Source organism: Theobroma cacao, chromosome 1, assembly GCF_053813885.1.
Source record: "Theobroma cacao isolate CCN51 chromosome 1, ASM5381388v1, whole genome shotgun sequence".
In the NCBI taxonomy this organism is placed as follows: Eukaryota; Viridiplantae; Streptophyta; class Magnoliopsida; order Malvales; family Malvaceae; genus Theobroma; species Theobroma cacao.
In genome coordinates this window covers 36,347,860-36,372,815 of record NC_142639.1, presented here as the reverse complement: position 1 = coordinate 36,372,815, position 24,956 = coordinate 36,347,860, and the positions used below count along the sequence as shown (strand labels likewise).

Below are 24,956 nucleotides of genomic sequence, written 5' to 3'. Positions count from 1 at the left end.
AAAGAGTTGAAAAATTTTGCAAATATGGATCTTACCTAATATCAAGATCAAAATGCTCCATTTTATATTTCATATGCAATTAAATGATCTAGGAGAAATATACAACTAATTTTTTTTACCTTTAACATTAACTAACATAGAGCTCTGAGAAAGTTAAAACACTTTGCAAACATAGGTCACGCATAATATCAAGTTCGATGTCATCAATATTGAATAATTAAATCCATCTTTAGGATCAAAAGATGAGTTAAGGAAAAAAGGGCAAAATAAAAAAGAAAAATAATTCCAAAATTTGGGCTTAAATGAGTTAAGGAAAAAAAAGAAAATAGAAAGAAAAGAAAAATAATTTCAAAATTTGAGCTTAGGAAAAAAAGAAAAAAAAAACATGAATCTCGCATAATATCAAGTTCAATGTCATCAATCATGACTAATTAAATCCATTTTTAATTCAAAAGATGAGTTAAGGAAAAAAAGAGAAAAAAATAAAAGAAAAATAATTCCAAAACTTGGGCCAAGATGAGATAAAAATAGAAAGAAAAGAAAAATAATTTCAAAATTTGAGCTAAGGAAAAAAAGAAAAAAAAATAAACATGGATATCGCATAATATCAAGTCCATGTCATCAATCTTGAATAATTACATCCATCTTTAGGATTAAAAAATGAGTTAAGGAAAAAAAAATAAAAGAAAAAGAATTCTAAAACTTGGGCCTATATGAGCTAAGGAAAAAAAAGGAAAAAAAAAAAGGAAAGGAAACAAATTTCAAAGTTTGAGCTAAGGAAAAAAAGGAAAAAAAAGAAAAATAATTTCAAAATTTGGACTTAGAAGGGATTGAACTTAGGCATTCAAAATTTAGATTAAGTTCCTTACCACTATTCCAAATCAACTATTTTAATTTATTTAGGGTGGTAAAGTTATATTTTTTTTTTTTACTTTGATACATACAAAAAAAAAATTGAAGGGTGGTGACCGTCACCCCCGCCACCCTTCTCCTTCTGCCTCTAACCATAACAAAGACAATCCTTATCTAATTGTGTTTGTGTGCTTGTATTCTCAGTAAAGTTAAAATCAAAATTTTGATTATGAAAGACCAACAAAATCAGGATTTTCATTTGAAGAAACAACAAAATTGGAGATAACAAGAAAAAGTTCTAAGATTGTTAACTAATAACGCATTTGATTTTGTCATCTATAATAGTTTTGTTTAGAGAATTTCTCTGGTTTTGTAGAAAGTTATTTTTCAATATAAGCCATTTTTATTAAAAGAAATGTAACAACAAATCTACTCTAAAATTGTTGAAATTTATACTCAATGAGATAAAGAAGAACATATGAAGAAATAACAGAGATTTAACAGTTAAAAACAAAAAGAAATGAGAAAAAGTTTGAACGTGAAAACCGATTCGAAGCATGCTATAGAAGGCACTGACTTTAAAGTAGATTTCGTTTCCAACTCAATGCAAATAGCAATTAATGATGTCTTACTCCTAAGATACAACGAACCACTCAAAGATCTTCTAATGCGCACTCAAATAAAAAATCTAGCGAACTCTGTAAATTTCTTTGCTACTCTTGAATGAATTTTAAAATGAAAAATAATAGAGTTTTTGGAAACATAAAATGCTTAGAATGAATTTTTCAAACAGATTGATGGATATTTATTGATAGTTTAACATCACCAATGTACTTCTTCATTCAGACACACTTATTCAGAAATGAACAAATGTGTTCTTGTAAAAATATATGCTTTTCTACAATCAAAGGTTATTCTTTTCTCAATAGACACATTAAATTTTGAATTATCAAAAATAAAATAAAAATTAAAAAGCTAATAAGAACAGTATTTGAATTTTATTAAATGATGCTATAAAAATTTTATTTTTACTCATTATTTTGATATAAATTTATTTTTTATTTCTTTTTAAAAAAAGAATATAAAGAATATACTACTAAAATTGACAATAGACGGCACCATTTCTTCAACTCTCCATGGAAAAAAAAAAAAAATTAGGGTGTCACACTCCCACATGCGTCCTCCCAAGTCTAAGGTAACCTACAGTACGCCATTTACTTTAATTTAATGTCAGGATGTGTCACCAAGATAATACGTGATTTGTTCCTTGATGAAAAGTTCCGGATAATTTTGCACTTAGCATTCTTTCGGGGGCAATTCAATCACAATCATACCCATCCAATCCAACCCTTCAAATCAATTGATATTTGACATTATGTGTAGCTTCCCTTGCTTTTCCATAGGTCTTCGCAAGTGCCCCACCCGGTTTAAAATCCGTGCTGCACGTAATCATAACCATTTACCTCCAATATTTCTCGCGCGTGCCCCATGATGCGCATGCACGATGCAACCCCCCTCTCTCTCTCTCCTCCTTTCGGACAGCTCAATTTGACATGATATAAGGTTGAAAGAGGTGCCAAGACCATGAAGCTTGCAACAGAATTGTCTGGAATCTATCTTGTGTCAGAGACAGAGTTCATCTCGGTCTTGCGTCAAGGGTATATGGTTTGTCTCACTCACACAGTCCGACTTCTCCCTCCACGATCTCTCCCCTCACCACATGCAGTGCCATTACTGTACTTTCCACTTCACAACAAAAGAAAAGGAAAAACATTTTATGGGAACAACGAAAAAGAAGAAAACGACTTTTTAACTACCTTTAAAGGGGTAAGGAATGTATTATTGATGTCAAATCCACTACTATTATTCTTCTCATTTTCCTGTGTTGATGGACGTGATGTAAAAGACAAAATTAGTTGTAACAAAGATTTTTTTAAGGTGTTAAAGATTGGATTAAGGAGGGATCATTATCTTAAGTTCATTGAATGAGGGATCAATTGGGATGATGTAATCTGGAGCCCTTTAGAGTTCGATTAATTGGTCTATGGTTGGAAACATATTTTCAAAGTGCATGTGTAAAATAATGAGAATAAAAGTGAAAGTGAAATTGGAAATGAGCAGCGTCCAAAGAAAATGCACCCGGAAAGTTGCTGAGCGTAGAAATCCGACAAGGGATGTCAGTAGATTCGATTACTATTGGAAAATCGACACCGCAAAAGGAAATGCAATGAATGCTCCTGCTCTCAGACCAAAAAAAATAAAGTTGGCCACACGCAATTTTCAAAGGCAAAAGTTTTTGGATAAGGTTGTTGATCAGACCAGGCTTAGATATTTATCGCCCTCCCCCATGCTTTGCATAAGGTGGAATGGCGTACACTGTTTTTTGATGTTTATACAAAAATGTTCTCCTTCCGATGAAACTAAACCAAGTTTCCTGCAGATTAATTAGCCAAATGGCAAAAATTAATGCCACGTGACTGCAAGTCAAGTTGTCAACAACCCTTTAAGCCTATAACCAGGGGCGGAGCCTCCTTAAGATATGCCCCCCAAAATTTAAATTTTTTTTTATATTATATAAAATTTTTAATATATTCTTTTAATGACCTTTTAAAATAATTTTTAATTTAATAATTAATACAAATAAAAAATAACAAAAAAATTCTACATGTCTCACTCAATTTTAAAATTTTTTTCTTCTTCCACTTTATATTATTTTTATTTTTATTCTATTTACTCATATGTTTTAAATTTTTATAAATTTTTTATCTAAATTTCTATGAAACATTAAAAATATCTTTTTTCTTTCTTTTTAGTTATTTCATATGTAGACTATCTTCTACTTATCATGTTTTCTATTTTTTTGTTATGTGAATTTTATTTTTTATGATTTTAATTTTTAAAAATTAATAAATTATTATGTAATTCTCAAATATAAGTTGTAGTATTTCACTATTGCTTAAAAATTCATCAAAGTATCATTTTTTATGAATCTTGATTAGATAAGAAGAAATAATCTTGAATATATTTTTTTATGTACTTTACATTTTATATTTAGTTAAAAGAAAATTATCTTGAATATGTAATCTTTAAACAATCTTAATTATATAAGGAAGAATTATTAATTCTGAATATCGTATTTAACTACTTATATTTCATGCATTAAAATTTTATATTTAGTATTATAAGTTTAAATATAAATAAAATAAAAATATTAGATATTGAGTGCATTAATTTTTTTTCAAGTTTGATTAAAATATAAGTAAGTTGAAAACAATTGATAAATTCTTTAAAAAAAATGTAAATCGTCTAAATGATTCTCTTACACTTGAGCTATCAATCTTCAATGCTTCAACTCACAAATAAGAGTAATGTGAATCAAAATGTTGAAAACTTAATTCTAAAGAAATAGATGTTTTTTAATATATAATTAATTAATAATTGATGAATTTAAATTAATAAAATATGATCAAACATAACTTTCTTAAAAAATTATTATAAGTTTTTCTTTTTTTTGATTTATATGTTATATAATTTAACATATTTATTTTTTAAATTTTTAATTTTTATTCCTCTGTCTTTCACTTTCTCAATAAAAAATTGGCTAAATGGTCGCCGCCTATAACCACATTTGGTTTTGGTATAAAGGGGAAAGTCCACTAGCAAACACGCGCCCATAGACCAAGAAACATCAATATGCCATATTGAAAGCAGAGGCAAAATCAGAAGAGGAGAATCCTCAAAGCAAAATCAGTGAAGGAAAGTTCGTTTGGAGGTCTCTCTCCCTCTCTCTGCTTATATTTTGGGCCACAAAATCATTGAAAACAGGTTTAGTTCCGCGCCCTTTTTGGGCTTAAGCCCATCCCAATTTAATTTGCAATATGGGTTTTCACCATTGCATATTTACATGTATGTGAAAAAACTATCAAATGAAAACAAATTTCATCGAAGACAAAAAAAAAAAAAAAAAAGAAACAGTAGATAGATGTTATTATGAAATGCGAATCATTCTTAGTTATTAATTTCCAATAACCATAGTTGTTAAACCGAAATATATATCGTGTATTGAAATTTTATTTTTTTAGTATTGAGTATAGAGTATCGTATCATATTGTAGGATACGGTAAAAAATTTTAAAATTAATTATAAATAACATATATATATATATAAAATAAAATAATTAAAAAATATTATATGTTTTTATGGAATTGAAGATTATAGGATGTAATTTGAAAAGATGATTGTTTTTTTAATTTAAATTTTCAACATATTCTTTAATAATATAGATTTTGAATAAAATATATATTTTTATATTAATTTATCAATTAAAAAATAAAAAACATTTATCATGTTAAAATTTAAATGGAATTCAATTTTTTTAATATTTTTTTAAAATCTAAAAATTGAAACTTATAAAATATAATTTTTCATATTTCAATTCAAAAAAATAATAAAACATATATTTTTTAATAATTAATTAAAATTAAGTTAATAAAAAATTTATCAACTGCATCAAACGATATATCTCATATCATAAAATATGAATAATATATTATACAATACGTTTTCGATACTTGATTAGATGAGATATAATTATAAATATATTTTACTAATATTATGTTATCTCATATGTACGATGATGATAATTATGTCAATAACCAATCCATTCAACGCTCCTTCCGATTGTTTCTGAATTATTCTAATTGTTTAAGCATCTCAAAGTAGATACATAGCTGAGAGCTTTTAGACAAATCAATTAAGGAACGCTCTTAATTAATAATCGTCAGAGGTGGGCTCTTGGAATATTCCCATTCGCGCCCTCGGGAAAGAAGGCCCCTGGCTTATGCTCATCGCCATCTCCGTACACCATCCTTAGAATCTCTGGCGGAGTTCTTGCATAGGAGAGTGAATTGGTGTCAGCTGATAGGACGTTACCGGTAGTTCGATTCTCAGCCCCAAGTTCCAAGGGTACTATTAGGCCTTCATCTTTGATACCACAGTTGGCAAGCTTGTTTCTTAGCCCTGAGATCATGTTTGTGAAGTCCGCTACCGTTATGTCATACGGTTCCACTTTCTCACAGGCCTTCTCATACAGCAGTGCTCGTAAAACCGCATCTTGCCCAGATTCCACCCCCAACAGTGACGCAACCAACTACGAAAAGTAACAATAGCTTAAAATATAAGAGTCATCAGAATATTCTAGCGAATGGGAAATTAATTTGTAGTTATGATTTGATTACATAAAACTCATATTATAGTAGAAAAAGCTTTTTAATTAGTTGATCACGTGTTTTGGAAACTTGATTTTAAGTTCAAAAAAAATTTTACAATAGCTAATATTAATAAATAATATATTTTATTTAATTTTAATTATAACATATTTAAAAGATATTATATTAATACAAAATTTATTTAATATTTTATAAAAAACCTAATTTAAATAGACAAGTCAAGCCGATTAAGTACATATATGGACACTTCTATCATTACGAGAAAAAAATTAAAATCTATTCTCAAATGAAAGTGAACAGCACATGGCTTTTATGATGACATCTAGTGTGAATTACAGAAGTTAATTTTGTTTAAATATACATATAAGTTTGATTTAAACATTTGACTTGAGAATTTGATGAATAGGATAGATCAGGTACGGGGCATTACCTTTCTTGAAGTGTAGTTGTGGAGGAATGGGATAGTGCCAACATAGCCTTCAAGTCCCACATAAGGGATGGCATATGATGCTAAGAGAAAGTTGTTTGTGTTTGCGTAAGGGTCGAATGGAGGATCCAGACAGTACCCTACTGCTTTGTCAAATAGTTTGGCAAAATTTTCAGAGCTGGTATCTAACAGAGGCCTAGGGATTCCACCTACTTTTGTCACGATAGCCCTGCAAAATTAGACAAATATATTTTATGCTCGTGTCAACATGTTACTGCCAAAGGAGGCATCTGATAATTTGGAAGGAAGGAGAAGTACCTGAGATGACCAACTTCCTGATAACCAAATTCCTCGATGATTCGACGAGTAACGGGTCAAGATTGGCCTTCTTAGCACCAATTGGAGGAGGTCCACCCTTAGCGAATTCGGGAGCATAAGCGCCTAGACCTTCCCCACGTGTGCCATTCATGAAAAATTCTGTTTCTAGGAATTCCAAGTTTTGAGCAAATTGAATTCGAGCCTTATCGTCGGCCTCAATAGGTGCACAGTCACAGAGATGATGAGGAAATCCTGCAATCGTGATAAGTTGCAATGAAAATAGAAAGAGAAGTCAAGCAAAGGAGAGTGATGGACTAGCCATTTCTAAGCCAAATGATTTTTAATTTGGCTACGTGCATGCAGGAAATGGACCACTCTGGCTATTTGCTTTTATGCAGCAGAAAATCCCCACACATGGGACTCGTAGTTTTACAAGATAAATGTTTGGGAGTGTTTTGGAGATGTACGTGTTTGCCATGTTTGGGGAAATTAACTCTAAAATTTTGCCAAGTTTTCCCTCTTCTCTTTAATAATGCAAGTAATCCTAAGAAACAAAAGAAGTCTTCTTATCACCGTATGGTTAGAAAAGGCTTGCGCTTAGCAATTGGTTAAGCAAATTTCTGATATTGCTACCGCAAACTGCTAAGTCCAAATTCTTTTTCATATTTGGGTGATAACCTAGATGCATGTTATTGTTACTTGACACAAGTTACATGGTTACTATTCTATTAAGGGTAATTCTTAGACGAAGTCTGCTTAAATTAGCTTAGTAATTTGACAATTGAAACTCATTACATGGCATGTATTTCAACTAATTTGACGATGGAGTTGGTAGAAAGCAACAGGTTTGTAGTTACAATTAGTTAAATAATTGAAGAAGGCCAGAAGCAACTTCAAATTATATATATCTACTCATCCCATGATCCCGTGCCCTACTCCACTTTGAAAGTGTCCTTAGTTAAATAATTGTTGGAGATGTTGGATGTCCCTACGGACAATGGTCATAGAGGCAATGCAAGTATGCTGCCATGAGTCTCTCGCCATGGATAGAGCAATAGACTCTCTTGGCAATATTTGTATCAATGTCCTCTCTTTTAATCAATAAAAATTACTTTTCCAAAGAAATTTCTAAGACTAAAACTAAGAAGAGGAATCTCAAAAAGAAAAAAAATAAAGTAAGAAGAAGATTTATTTACAAATATGTGAGGAGAGAAAGAAGCCATATACATTTTGAGCCGAATTGTTTCATAAATACTGGCATTCTTTCATATGTCGGCCAAGGACCATTGCCATTGATCACCCCTCTATCTAACACTTACATCCTAGAAACCTCAAAAATATCTGTCTCTCTTTTGGATCTACACAATCGAATCTCTCTTCATCTTGGACAATTTACTCTTAAAACGTAAGAATAATATTGTGGCTCAACAATTTAAGTAAGTATATATTTCTTTATAATCACATGTTATATCCAAATTAAGTCTGACTTTTCTGATCCACTATCTCTAAATAATTTAACTATCATGACTCCTAGCAATATGTAACATCTATGCACCAATAGAACCAGCTTGATTATCAAGAAATACAGCCTCTAATTAACATTGGGGGAGTACTCTCCATCTAAGATAATTCCAAATAGAGAAGAGTTTTCAACATTTGGTAAATTATGTGTCACTATATTTCATCATAAGTCAAAACCATTTCAACTTACTTTTACAGCTCAAAATTTGGGAATTCAAGTTACACAGTCACTTTTCACAACCTACAATTCCACAATTGTAAATCAACAACTCAACCAACAGTCATCATTTACTTTCTCATAATGCTATATATATTCTTTGACCTTACCATTCATTGACATTAAATAAAAATTAAGTCTATTCCTCAAAAAAAAAAAAAAACTTTGCATCGTAGCTAAGTGATAAAGCCTTAATTAATGCATACCAAACATATTCTCACTTCCCTCAAATTAACCTTCCGAACCAAAGGTTAAACTCTTAGTTGATAGGGACGTCAAAGCTCTAATCACAGCTTTATATTTCTTGGGTGTTTGTTTACTGGTAGTTACATACTGGCCCTCTGACGGGTTGATCGGGGATGGGATTTTGCCAAAGGTTGGTCAGGTGTTGCTTCGTAGTATAGGTGATGCCTTTTGTAGGTGTACTACTTTACGGGGGAAAAACTCGCTTTAGACTTTTGTTTTAGACGCGTCATTTTATTGAAGTTTGAAAAAAGGGTGCAAATCATTTTTTTTGAAAGGCGTGCCAAATCATTTTTTACCCCATATAACTCTACAAGTAGCGACCTTCTTAATACAATTCCAAAAGAAAAAAAAGGCACTCTCAATATTCGATTGAGCATCCAATCAATATAGCTATAAGAAATAATAAAATGATTATTTTTATAAAGAAACTCGCGAGTGAAATTGATGTGATCATTTTCAAATTAAAAGATTGTAGTCTAACATTTTTTTTCCTTTTAAACCTTCTACAAAAGGAAAATCCTCAATTATTTTATTGTGTATACCTTTCAATTACTTTGTTCACTTCCTAGATGAGCCCACACTTCATAAAAGAAAGTTGACATAATATTTAAAAAAAATTTTAAACTATCCAAAAAAAATTCAAATACATTAATTAATTGGTTGTGGCATCATTGTTTTTTCTGTTTTGGATTTTACTATACATAAACTACTTGAAGTTAACTAATTGGTTTGTTATTAAAAAATAATATTACAGAAAAGAAAAAATATTAAATATTTAAATAGGTTTTCAAATTATCTTAAAAAAATCAATTTAATTTCTATCATTTTATCACATTCAAACAGATAAAAACATTCTTATAGCGGTTATTCCACCATGGATATTTTGGGCCTGCATATCCCTAATCCCTTGATTGGCAATCTTTACAAGCTCCACCGAAAACTTTCATCTGGGCTTCTCTTCTTTCTAGTCCCCCTCTTTTTCACTAGCAAAAAGTATCTCATTAAAATCCCCCATGCATAGCTAAGAGAGTTGTGAACAAGCTCCAAGTTGTCGAAGAAGAGACTAATTTAGATGTCTATGCGTTGTATCTGGCATTCCATGAAAACTAGTAAAGCACCATTTTTGCCCTCTGAACTGCATCTTTGTGTCAATATGGTTCTTGGAAAAGAAACAACAGAAAGGTCAATATCTCTTTTCCATAATAATGCCAAGCCTCCTGCTCTCTCTATAGCATCCACACCAAAAGCTACTCTTAATCTCTCCATCTTCGTATTGCTTTTTCTTGTCTCCATTAAGAAGACAGCATCCGGATTTTGGCTTTTAAAATACTTAAGGAGCATTTGAATTGTTCGAGGGTTCCCGAGCCCTGACAATTCTAACAAATGATCTTCATTTATCTAACCGGTGCTGGTTGATGTGACCAATAGGCACCGCTGGTTCCATTTGTTCCCTCTCATTTTTTCTCCATTCGTTTCCCACTTTCCATGTCTTCTTTATTCAACATATCACCCTTGCTTTTCAGTCTATACGGTATTCGAAATCAACACTCCTACATGTAACCCAACCCATTCTTCACTAGAGACACATGCTTTTCATAATTTAAAGCATACTCATCGAATCCCTCAGACATAGGTTGAACATAGGGCTTACTGATCTCTTGTTCATGTGTCCTATTTCCAATCGCACCCGGGTCCGGTTCATCTCTCTCCTCTGACCTGTTTTGACAATCAGATGCACTATCCTCCATGTTATTATCTGACAAGATCTCATTCAGAGTCCGTGAAGTAAATCTGCTTTGGGCTCCTACACCATCATTGCTTCTAGATCTATCATCAGCCATACCATCTTTTGCTTTGTCCTGTCGTTGTGTAGTCCCTTCTATAACTATTTCCGTAACCCTTGTTCTCAATTAAGCCACTAAAAAAGAGCCGTACTGCTTTTGCACCTCCTCACCATTGTCATCTAAGCATGTATTCGTACAGTCCTTGTTGTGACCCATAACGCCACAATTATAACGAAACCGGGGTAATCTTTCATATTGGATTGCCAGCCACCTCGCTTTCCCATCCTCCATAGATAACATGATTCCTCTTCTCAATGGTTTAGATAGATCCAACAGTACTCTTATCTTCATGAACCTATCCCGTAAGTCCTCTTCATCACCATCTACTCTGATGAACCTAACAACCATATTACCAATGGCCTTTGCAACCTCTTTATTCATTAGCCTTGTGGGTAGTCCCGTTGTTTGTGGCCAAAACTCTTCCTTTCCAAAATCCAAGTCTTTGGGTTCCATGAATTCTTCGTCATAATCTTTTAAGACCATAACGTTCCTATCAAAACACCAAAGGTGTCCCTCCTTAATGCGATCGTAATAATCTTTCTCGACAAACCTGAATAGGAAATTGCTTTCTCCGATTTCCTTTACTGTAAGTTTCCCTTTTGTCTTACAAACAGTGCCTAGGGCTTTAATCATGGCTTCTTTGTTATCTTTCTTCCTTGCCATACAGAACCTAATAAACATTGACTCGTTTTCCATCAGAAGATCTAGCACCCGTTTGTTTATCAATTCTCAATTGAAAAGTCTCGTTCTCTGACAGTTTAAAGGTTTTCCATTTGTCTCGTAATTCCTCCATCGTTATCTCGTTTCATTAACAATCGACCACAACCGTCAACCAAGTAAAACACCACAAGACAAATTGATAACTTTGCTATATAGAGTTATTTTTAACAGATTTTAGAAACTTAAGTGGCTAGACCCTCGAGTTCAAAATTGAATTTTAACCTTTTAAGCTGTTTTGTTAGTGTAAGTTAGATTACATATTGAATAGTTAAATTATTTGGTATTAGTTTAATTTTACTTTACTTCGTCTTAATTTAATTTAGGAAAAGTGATTGTCTATTTTTCTCATGGTTTTGTGCAAAATATAATGAGTAAGGTGAAAGAAAGTTATGATAGCGTAAGTGTGGTGAAAGTGTCACTTGTATATGTTGCAGTAATTTGAAGATAACTTGTGTGATTTTTGATTCATTGGAAAGTTAAGAGAATGAACTACAATTTTAATGTTTATTACTTTGCCCAGTTTGAACTAGATCATAGTGAAAATCACGTTCAAAATTGATAAACAAATGCAGTTCTGCACTTAAGACAGCATAGATTGAGGTCGCGATCTTGAGTAACTCATGGCCGTGGCACTGAAAGTGAGACCACCGAAGCGCCAGAGAACCATGGTTGCGGCACTAAGCATCATGGGGGCATCATACAAACTCCCAAGAGCACGGAGCCATGGTGCTGAAGAACAAGCTCCGTAGTGCTACCAATGAAGACCACAGTGTCGCGGAGCCACCCAGATTTTCATAATTAAAACTGTGATGAAAAATTGGAAAGTATGGCAACCTTGTACATATTTAAAAGCTTTTTTTTTAGAGCATTCAGGGGGAGGTAGCAAGCAACTACTCTGGAAAAAAATAGCTTAGAACAAAGCAAAAAAACAAGATAATTGCGATCATAAAGCTTCAATAATTAGTTTCTTTCTCTACTTTTATGTTTCTTTTATTTTCTTTGACTTGGATTCATGGCTAAATTTATTTTGATGTTGTTTTTATTAGTTATTATGAGTTAAATTATCTTTCTAGGATTGTGGTGGACTTCAACATATAATTTGAATATTTGTTTCTTTTTTATTTACTATGAATGGGTACAATTTTGTTTATTCAAATTTGTTTTTAATGCTTTTGATTGCTTAGCCAACAGTTAATTGATTTGTGAATCTAATTGAGACTCGACAAAGAGATTTTAGATTGAATTAAGATTTGAATAGTGTATATTTACGTCATTTAGGTGATCTGATTCGCGATTCAGGCAAACATACGCCAATTGCTATACATAGCCACATTAGAACACTAGCTTAATAAACCTTATTCAATTGATTCCTATAGACATATAGTGACCCAATTAAGTTAGGTATTTGTGCAAGTATCTCGATGGAGACTTGTACATAACTTTGGATTCTAAGTTAGTAAAACCACCTATGAATGTAAATAATAAAAGAAGCTAATATCAAATGAAGTGTTGAATGAACCCATAATCCTAAGTTTTAGTCTATTGACTTTTTCAAGTAATTTTAATTTTTGTTAGTTAACTTAGCGCTTGTTTTAATTTTGTTTTAATTAATTTTCAAAAAATTTTAGTTACTTAAATAAAAATAATTTGTCATAAATTATAGTACTTAGTAAAGATTTAGGAACAAATTTTCATGAAAACGATACTCTTCTTCATCACTATATTACTTATTCGATAAGTATACTTACGTGTGCAAAATCGACAGCACAAATGCTAAAAAAACTGGTAGCTTCCTTGAACACACAAAACCTAAACTCCTATAAATCCTAGTTTGGGGAGACATTGTCATGTATAATATATTAATTTGGAATGGATGTTCATTTCCAATACTAATGAACTCGAGTGGAATTATGGACAAAATTTAGGGAGATACCTAAAAGAATATATTGAAATCAAACTCTAGCTAGCAAAGCAAACACCGAAGAGCAAAAGTTAAAGGAGGGAAACATCTAAACAAACAAAAGAAGACTTAAAAGAAACAGAAACGTAACTTCAAAGAAAGCTTTAAATGGATCTCCAATATATATATATATATATATGTAAAGACATTTAGGTGCTGTTTGTAATCTTCTCTATTGTTATTTCATGTTTTTACAATTGAGCAGCTTTTAAATATAATTTTTTTTAAAATGACTCTCAACATTATTAATAAAAGGATTTCCACTGACTGAGCAATGTTTGTGTATATATATATGTAAAGACATTTAGGTGCTGTTTGTAATCTTCTCTATTGTTATTTCATGTTTTTACAATTGAGCAGCTTTTAAATATAATTTTTTTTAAAATGACTCTCAACATTATTAATAAAAGGATTTCCACTGACTGAGCAATGTTTGTGTATATATATATATAAAGATGACTTAGTTAATTACCACCATGTGGGGAAGGAGAATATAAGGAGAAGTTTGTAAAGAAAGTGCTTGCACCTTAGATGGATAATAACTTAACCTATATAATTTTTTTTTAAGAAAAGCGTAACTTATATATATATATATATATATATATTTATATAATTCAATTTCACATCATAGTTAAGTTGTAAACCTAAGACTTGATAGTTTATTAGAACGAAAGAAAGACTGATAGTGTGCACGGAAACAAATATAATAACACTTTGACTATAAACGCATGGCGACAAGCTTATCAAAAAAAAAAATGCATGGCAACGATTAATGATGATACCACTATATCTACCATAAGTTTTTTTTTTTCGTTGGAAAGTTAGAGACTCTAAGTGATTAAAATGAGCGCATAAAATTTTGATGTGCAAAATAATGATAGAAAAGGCCTCAGCACTGGTCAGTCTCAATCACGTAATCCCAAAGCTTTATTAGTTATTGTTCAAATTACTACATAAAGTAACATAGTGCATGTGTTTCTTTTACATGCATGGTCTTATTTCAAACAAAAAGAGACTTATAAGTCTACATTTACTTTTTTTCATAACACATGCAATGGTAAAAACATATATGTAAAATGGTTATTGCCATCTAATAATGCTTCAAAGCTCATAGACAATTACTTGGCGAATAATGTTTAGGCCAATTGTAGCATTCACACCTATTGGAAAAAATCCACCGGGCATGCTTGTGTTGCCAATTCCAAATATGATCCTTAAGACCTCCTGTAATGACTGCTCCTCGATCACCAGCGGTGTTCGAGACTTCCGGGAGAGACCCGTCAAGTCTCAAACAAGCCTTAATGGAAATACTCATTGATCACTAGACACATCTACCAAACCATATTAATGCTTAAACCATATACATTTATATCATGATTTGAACAATAAGCATAATAATTCAATTTGACCTTTAAGTCTTAAAATCCTGATTATATACAATGAGTCCAAAAGCCCCAAGTTTTCATTTATATCAAAATTAATATATGTTTCCATAGTAATACCAAAGTGATACAACTTGACCTCTAACAGCGAAGTGACTCGGAATAGGGTACTATGAGATGCCTTTACCTACATCGTAGTGGACCATGAATGCTGATGAATAGTTCGTTGGCTGATCACTACCTGCAAAAGGAAAATGAAGATGTGAGTCTCACAGACTCAGTGATCATCGACTCCGTGAGTAGGGCATAGATGGGAAACAAGCATAAAGCAGAGAATTTGAATATAAAAAATATCAAGAGTAAATAAATAAAAATATTTTAATTCAAACGAAAATTTGTACCTTATATAAAAAAATCAATCGAAAATTTCTTGCAAGTTGTAATCAACCAAAATGTATATCAAATCAAGGTAAGTAAAATTTTCAGCATCAAAATAGGTTAATAACCATTTTCAAATCAAATCATTTCAAATATCATTTTAAATCTAGTGTTCATAAAAGTTCTCTGCCGTCAAAATTATCTCACGTATTACTCAAGTCAAATCGATAAAATTTAAGCAAGCAGCCACAAAACCAAATATTATTTAAAATCATATACAAATCATAAATCACCTCATACGCGATGAGTTAAAATTTATTTCACAGTAAAAATAAGGAAGCTGCGGAATATCGACTAGTTTCGTTTTCACCATGCAAAGAATTACAAGTTTGGAAACCCAAAGAGATGTCACTCTCGAGTAGGTAATAGTAATATAAACTCGTGATCTCGCTACCACGTAATAACATCCAGGAGTATCGCTTCTACCGGATTCCCACGTGCCATCGTAGTCTTAACGATGTTGGCCGACATCGGAGAATCAAGCAATCGTAACTGAGTAAATCATTAATGGTCTATCCACATATACATATATCACAAGCTGTGGCCCTCGCCACATCTATTCACCCCGTCGATGATCCAAAGGTTCTCTAACTAGAGCTCACTCGTGCATGAGGGTCATACTTAATCGAAGTGACAACCGGCCTACTCTCAAATCTCTCAGTTTATAAAACCATTTTAGAAATTACGCCATGTCTTTGAAATCTCATTTCAAAACTATTTCCAACGCAGTCAACATAAGGGCATGAAAAAAATATATTATTATTCTTTTTTATATAAAATAAATTCTGCGCATGAATTTTGAAACAACAATGGGCATGGTGAATATGCATTATAATCATGAATGCACACCGCACAAATATAAGGCACATTTTTTATGTAAATCGTCTTGAAAAGCTTGTTTCCTAATTTAAAACACTTTACGTATAATTTATACATATATATTCAAAACACATTCAAACATCATAGCAATCACAAATTTTCTAAGATTTTACCAACTCATGCTTTTCACAATTTTTGCATGTAAATTAAATCATACAGGTTATATATACAAACATAATTACGAAAAATTTTAAAATAGACACCTCTTACTCACCTCGAGATAGTAGGATATTACGTCGCTATTTTTACTTGCTGGTCGCTCGTTATTTCCTCCAGCCAGTCACCATAGCTCACTTCCTTTACTTTTGCACTTTCACTTTTTCTTTCACTTTGAACCCATTATGCACCCACGGGTTTGGTGGCTTGTATGTCACCAAATCTTCTCCAATCAAACCGATCTTTGCTTATTTCTCTTGAATCGAGTGCTCTACAATCCCACAAAGCCGAATCCTCTCTTTGCATGTTTATTTTCTTCCTTGTTTTTCTCTCACATGGCGGATTGCTAAAATCATTCACCTTTTTATATCTATTTTTTGTCTTTTCTCTTTATTTATTTATTTATTTTTCATTATTTTCTCCACCCATTTTCTCTCTCTACAGCCGACGTCCTCTCCCTTTTCTCTAACCCCAAAATTTTTCTTCTCTTTCATTGCTAACCGGCTACCGACTAGATCTCTTTTTTTGCCGATCACCACAATACCCAACTCTTTCTCTCTTTTTCGCCGATCACCACAAAACCTAGCTCTTTCTCTCTTTTCTACCGGTCACCACAAAGGCCAACTTTTTCTTTCTTTTCTTTCTCTTTTTCTTCCTCCCTCCTTGTTCCAACCGACTTTTTCCTTTCTCTCTCACAAACAGGTAGCAAGCTCCCTCATTTCTCTCTCAAAAACCGACAACAAGCTCCCTTTTTTTTGGTCCCATAAACGGTTGATGGCAAAAAGGAAAGAGACAAATAAAATTTTTACTTGATGTTGCCGCATTGTGGGGGCCGACAATGACAAGCTTACTTGTCAATGTCCCACTTTTTTTTTTTATTTCTCCTTTGGTTCTTCACTTGACCAGCCCCTACCATCCTTCACATGATTTAAAAATAGATTTGGATCCTTTGATTCACACATAGGCGGCTACCCATCTCCTCTGTTTTATATTCTTTTTATTCTTTTCTTTTCATTTCTTTATTCATGCTTCATGTACAAGTTATATTTTATTTAATTATTCTTTGACCCTTTCAAGCTTACTTGTCACATGTTTTAATTTTTCTACATAATCTAACCTTCCTTAGTTGGTAAATTCCCATTTAACTTCAAATATTAAAATTTACACAAATTCTCAAATTTTCCTTTATTTACTGTATAACCTTTCAAACTTTCATCTTTTACAATTTGGTCCTTCCAACACGTTTTAAGTTCCAATTTTCTTCTATATTTCTTCCTTTACACGTATATAATCAAAATATCGAAGTTGCACTTAAACACAGTATCACTATAATATTTAAATATTTACTTACTCACGCTAGCTCGATTTAATAAAAACACGTGGGTCTCATTTACGTCATTTATCTCCAAAATTCATTCATACTTCTTCTCCCCCACTTGAATTGACCATATACTCCTTCTTCATAACTAATTCCAACATCTGATAAAATATTAATATTTTAATATTATTTTATTAAATAAAATATTATTTTATTCTAAAATTTTTCACTTATCTTCTCTAGTCTCGAAACGTCTTATTATGTCCCAATTCACTTTCAAATCATCTTTTAGCTTGCTAATTCATCCATGACAAAGATATTATTATTTAATTATTATTTCTACGCGTGCGAAATATTTGACTCTTGAACATTCCCTTCACCTTTTATCGCTCTTTAGCACATAAATTTGCATCAATCAATCCTTCGTCTTATCGGGAGGGTTACGTTGACTACTATACGAGGGTACGAGGTGTTACACCTCCCATGCTGCTTGTGGAAGTAATAGGGAATTAACATCCGCTACAATGATGTTACTGGTAGTTTGGTTCTATGCTCCAAGTGCTAATGGTACTATCAAACCTTCATCATTCTGGCTATACATGCAAAGTGGGTTAGTCAATTGTGTAATACGATCAATGAGATTTGCCACGGTGATTTGATAAGATGGCACTGTCGCGTTGATCCTTAGCTAGAGTAGAGTTTGTAGAAGTCTATAGCTTGTAAACATACCCAAGAGTGAAGCACACAACTACGCCAAATGTGCCCACCAAAAAGAAACGATGAAATTACGAAAATGAGGGCAGAAAATATAATTGTTTTACCCAGAAATGAACTCTACGTACGTACTTAAAGTATTAAGACTTTTTGACCAAATAACATTTAATATGGGTTAAAGGAAGTAATTGATTAAATGTACATACCAAAATAATAGACTTGAAAGAAAGAGTACTTATGACTCGAAGTGTTGGTATATGTCCGGAAGCCAATTGGATTGATCAAGGGATATATTATCATTTAATATATACTTAATCGCATAACATTATATGATAGAGGTTTTACTTTATGTTGGTACAATAATAAGGAGTTAGTAAGTACTAATTGGACGAAGCCCATGAAACATAAAGGCCTTGTAAGAGAATTATAAAGTTGTTACAATTATGAAATCTCTATGCATTAAAGCCATGTTCTTAAAATAGTTCTTGGTCATTGTATTGTCAAGACAAGGCATTGAAAATGCTCAAAGACTGATACATGTTAAGCTTCCTTACCTAGGAAGTAAGCAATTGATCTCATAAATTGAAGTATATGGGATACTTGAAGATAACATGCGGCTGCTTGTTAAAGAACAAGTTCACTGAACATGACCCGTGTTTACACTAGTTATTTTTAGTAATATAGAGGTATTTATTTTATTTTTATAGTCCATTTTAAATGTTTATCAAGTCTAAAGATCAGTGGGCTTTTGGCACCACCAAGCATTATATTAGTGTCCATATAGGGAATATTTAGAAACTAAAGGAATAAAAATAAATAGATTAAAAAAAAGAGAGGAATAGTAGGACATCTGGCAGGGTGCGTTCGCACCCTGCTGGGCACAAATGTACCTTGCTAGACACAAAAAAATCATGTCAGGTAGAGAGTGGAAGCAGCACTCTTAGGCCCAGGAACCGGGTATAAAAGGATCCCTATAGCAGTAACATACATACGGAGAGTGACAAAAATCAAGAAAAATCCCAAGTTTTTCTAGCAATCAAAAACCAAGCCATAATTTACTATAAAAAAATACCATAGTCTAGCAACCACATTTACAATCCACAATCAAAAAATAAAAAAATAGGTCAAAAAATACAATGGAGAATGAGAGGAATAGAGTAGTTTTGGGATTTTTTTGGTTTGGGTTTCTAGGAGTAGATTTTTGTTTTCTGGTTTATTGGTTGAAGTTTAGAGGAGAGAAGTTTAAGGAGCTGTTTGTAGCTGGTAGAAGGGAGAAAAAGAGGGTTGAGCGACGTTGGTAGAAGAGAGAGAAAGATTTGGGCGTCGAAAAGGGAGAGCTTTTGGGTTTGGTTGTGCAGCATCAGTAGAAGGGAGAAAGAAAATGCTGCCGACGTAGGGGGCTGAGGCCATAGAGAGAGAGGGAGAGAGAAAGAGAGAGAGAGAGTTGGTGAGGGAGCAAAAAAATGGAGCCTTTTTAGAGAAAGTGTAGCATAAACGGTATAAGCAAAAGGAAAAAAAAAAAGGGAAAGGTAGCAGTCATATCCTAGTGCAGAAAAAGCTCCAAACAGTGCCGTTCAAAGGGAGTAAAAATCATTCTTTTGGGTTCCCACGGTGCATTTGGCAGAGGAGGTTCGGTGGGCTATAACGTTCCACTTGGGTCACTATCTGAGCCCAAGCTAGGTAACAAATGACACTTCTTTCTTGTGGATTTATTGTGAGTTGATTGAGTTAAATATATTGTTTGATGATGTATAATGAAATTAAATAATTTTAGCATAAGGCTTTAAAATTTTTAGATGATATTTAGAATGTGAAAGTTAGTGTAAGTAGAAAATATAAAGGTGAATGTTAATAGCGAAAATAGTAAAAAAAATATTCTAAATATTTTGTTAGTCATAAAAAATTGGGATTTAGGAGAACATACATATAAAATAAGTAAATAAATAGTAAGAAAACCAATAATAGATTTAGTTTAGTTTAAAAAGTGATAATAATAATAATAATAATAATAATAATAATAATAATAATAAGTGAGTGAGAAAGCTAAGATAAAAAAAAACAAAGAAGGAAATATTTCTAAAATAAATATATTTAGATACTTGTAAATATAATATATAAAAATACATTATACAAATATAAAATTATAAAAAATGAAATGATTATTTTGAGTGATCCAATGATAGAATTTTACCTAAAAAGGGTAAAGAGTTGCCTCTTTCGGGGTGGATTTCTTAGGTGAGGAGTTTGAGATGGATTTTCTCCGAAGTGTCGGGATAAATACGAACTCTAAACTCCAATACTCATTAACTCAAATAATCATTTTTTTAGTATTAGAAAAATAAATTTACATAATATTGCATTTAAACTTACATTGACATAGTTAGTTAATTAGCTTAAACAAACATCACTAAATAAAATTAACTTAACCATTAAAAAATTAATTAATTGTTTATTTGATAAACTATATAATTAAGTAAAATATATTAATCCATAACGTTAATTAAAGAATATAGATTTAAATAGAAAGCTCTAAAAAATGTATATAGTAAATAATAATAATAATAATAATAATAATAATATAAAAAATAAAAATAATAATAATAAATATATAAACAAGGTAATAGATTACCCTAAACTATTAAACATATAATTGCATGAATTATGAACCAATAAAATTAATAAATGAATTCATGTAGATATCATCATTTTTTTCTGTCATAGCATCCCACATTTATCTTGTTAATGGGGTAGGATTTCTGATGATGAGATTTCTTCGAAAAGCTTGTAGAGACGAGTTCTTCTAGAGATCTCCATAGGTGAGGAAAACTTTGAGACTTTACCAAAGCGTTAGGATGGTCTACGAACGATTTTTCAATAAAAGATTGTCGACCCCATTACTTAAAATTGAACAAATCATAACATCATTTCACGACTGCATCATGTGCATTTGTGATACTGAATAAATGACTCAATCAGCTAATTTAATAAAGAATTAATTAATAAACAAAGATTAAGAAAATATAAGAATAAAATCAAGGGTAGGCTACAATAGAATAACATAAGATTAAACGGTATCATTCATGAAACAGGCATCACGGGGGTGCTAACCCTTCTCCGTGTGTAACTGTACTCCCGAACCCATCTCTAAAAAGAAATCGTAGATCAGCTCTAGTTCTTTCAATGGACCTAAAATTAATTTAGGACTTCGTCAATTAGAATCGAGTTAATAAGTGGCCAATCGCACCTACATAAAAAAGATTGGTGGTGACTCCTAACTCGTTTTGTTTTCGTTGATGTCTAGCGGTCGGATCCTCGAATACGCACGTTACGACAACCCTCTAATATGGAATCACCCCAAGTGATATGAGAGGATGTATCTCACTTGTTCTCAATTCTTGATTAACTTGTATAAAGTCTTTGGCCAAAGCATGATGAATTTGAGGAAAGTTAGTTTCCTAAATTCGTAAGGTTAGTCATGAATTATGAGAACTAATATGGAATGTCATAAGTAGACACCGAGCCATACTTTATGACATATCCGAGATATTTGATGAAATGATCATATTGTATTGTGAGGCTTATCATTGAAGGGCTTTGTGAAATTTTTTAATTGACTCTCTAACATTTTGGTGGTTATGATATGTTGTTAGATACTACTTATGATCTATAAATATAAATCAATTATTAAATTAATATTTGATTATGATTTATATTTATTATCAACATGTTAGAAACCGAATAGGTCACACACATTAAGTGACATGATTAAGATTAAATAAGGATAATTAATTAAGTTAAGCTTAATTGAAATAGACCAAAATAAATTAAAAAAATTAATTAAGTTCACAAAGACTTAATTAAATAAAAATAAAAATGTTGTATTTAGAGTTATAATTTAGTTTGGCTATATAAATATGTTATGTCCGTGAACTAAGATTATGATGAAAAAAAAAACCTTCAGCCACTTCTTAGATTTTTCATAAAAATAAGAAAAGAAAAATAATTTTCTATGTATGATAGAAATAAGATTCCATAGAAACTTTTAGTCTTTTTTGTTTAGAAACAAAACTTGTTAGCACGAGTAAGACCTTACATTTGAAAAGATCTTATTTGATCATTGTGTGAATTACTGTTAAAAGTCAAACACTTGGGTGACTAAAGATTTGACAAATCTTAAAGGTGAAGAAGCAAAGATTTCGACTGCTGGATTTTAGACTATTTTATTCTCTTTTTCAAGTTTCCTACTTCATTACAAGCCTTTTTGGATTTAATTGGCTCTTAATTATGATATCTAGAGCAAAGTATGTAATACTTAAACTTATGAATATTCATAATTAATTTGAAAATTATATGAAAAACACAAACATTGATCTTATGGGATTCAGATATTTCTTTGATTAAATGCATATTCTATTTTTTTGATACGGTATGTTTTTAATTTCATGATTAATTTCATATTTGAGCATGAGGTCAATCCCAGCACGGGGTTCCCACTAAATTGATTAAGCTACATCGTGGTTTAAGACAAGGTTGTCCATTGTCTCCGTTCATTTTTAATGTAGTTGTGGAAACTTTTAGTTTACTGAGGAAAAAGGTAGAGAAAATTCAACTGTGTAAGAGGGTTGAGGTGGGTGTGAATGGAGTGAGAATTTCTCACCTCCAATTTGTTGATGATACACTAATTTTTTGCAAGCTAGATCTTGATATATTGAAGAATGTTAAGAGGGTTATAAGGAGCTTCTAATTGATTTTGGGGTTGAAGATTAATTTTAATAAAAGTTCACTTTTCGGTGTAGGGGTGGAACAAACAGTTGTGGAACGTTGGGCTGAATGCATTACTTGCAAAGTTGGTAGTCTTCTTTCAAGTTGCTTAGGTTTCTCGTTGGGTGTTAACCCTTAGTCAATTGCTACAGAGAAACCAGTTTTGGAAAAATTTGAGGCTTGTCTTGTAAGGTGGAAATCAAAGCTCTTTACCATTGGGGGTAAAGTTACATTGCTTTGATCTGTTATTTCAAGCCTCCCAATGTTTTACATGTCACTTTTTCAACTACCACAAGGGTTAAAAATGAGATCGACAAAATTTAGAAATGATTTTTATGAAGTGGGGGGGAACCAAAAAACAAAATGCATTATGTTGACTGGAACAATGTCTGCAAGTTTAAGGAGGGAGGGGGACTTGGTATCTTGGATGTCGAAATTAAAAATAGGACTCTCTTGAACAAATGGTTGTGGTGTTACGAAAACGAACAGTAGAGCCTTTAGGGAGAAATCATTGTTACAAAATCTGGTAGCAATCTACTTGATCTTATTCCATCTGCCAATACGGCTCAAAAGTGCTTCTTGGTATGGAAAAACATCCTTACCCCTTTATCCCCAACTAACAAATTTTTTTTGAAGGTGACGACAAGCATTAGGTTTGTGGTGGAAAAAGGTAAAAATATTTCTTTTTGGAGGGACGAATAGGTGGAAGGGGTAATACTTAAAGAAAAGTTCCATAAAGTGTTCACATTAGCAAGTAACAAGAGCAGTAAAGTGTGTGAGTAAAGGGGGTAGATTGATGGGGTATGGGTATGGAATGTTGAGTTAAGGAGCAATGTGTTTGGATGGGAAGAACATCAATGGGATAGCTTTAACAGTACCATAAAAGAGTTCAACTTAGTTGAGGGTGATGTTGACAAGCTGATTTGGAAACTTGAGGCAAGAAACGGTTATTTAGTCAAATCCTTTTGTAGAAAAGTCATTGGAAATGAGAGTGGTGATTGGCGAAATTTGGTATCATTTATGGGCGGGGAAAGCTCCCCATAAGGTTGACGTGTTCATTTGGCAACTGCTTTTAGGAAAAATGGCTATTAAAAAAGAATTAGTGAGAAAGGCAATGATTAGTACTGATCAAGCTAAGTGTGTGCTATGTTGGACGAAGGACGAATCAATTGACCATCTTTTTTTCTTGTGTAGTGAATCTTATAAGGTCTGGTATTACTGGTGCAACATATGGAACCTTCATTGGGTCACACTGTCAAGGGTTATTGATTTTTCTTGGCTTGGAAGGACATTAGATTTGACGAAAAGGATAAAAGAATTTAAGAAATGGCTTTTTTTTATATTTACTACACAATATTACTAGTATGGAATGATATTGTATTCAATGGTAATGTGTGGGACCTGATGCAAGTCTGTGACAATTTGAAACTAATAGTGGCCTCTTGGGCAAGGGCTCTATGGCCAAAAACGAATCTAACGACACTGGATATCTTCAGAAAACCAAAAGTTGTTATCTTACCGAAGAAACCAAAGAGATTGATTAAAGGTATTGAATGGAGAAAGCCAAAGGCGAGCACCTTTAAATCTAATATGGATAGTGCTGCCAAAGGTAGTTCGAGGGAGGTTGGTATTGGAGGAGTTTTGAAGGATGAAAACGGTGCAGCTAGAATTGTTTTTTCCAAGTCCAATGGGATTGCTGATGCTAACCAGGCTAAAGTCTGTGCGATTAAGGAGGCTATGACTATTAATGTAGTTTCTAGATGCACCTTCACGCACCATTTGATGGTGGAGAGTGATTCTTTAAACTCTATTAAGTGGGTTACCAATCCTGTGAATGCCTCTTGGAAATTTCGAAGGTGGATTACTTAAATAGAAGCAATGAAGAGTAGAATCGCCAGTTGGAACATTTAACATACTCTGAGAAAAGGGAATCAGGTTGTGGACAACTTGGCTTAACAAGGTGTCAACTGTACCA

General features: G+C 32.2%; 1 pseudogene; it reads right to left on the bottom strand.

The window, feature by feature from the left end:
• Window positions 1–5,632: 5,632 nt before the first annotated feature.
• LOC18613528 (ferritin-like catalase Nec2) lies at window positions 5,633–10,075 on the bottom strand (annotated as a pseudogene).
• Window positions 10,076–24,956: the final 14,881 nt, after the last annotated feature.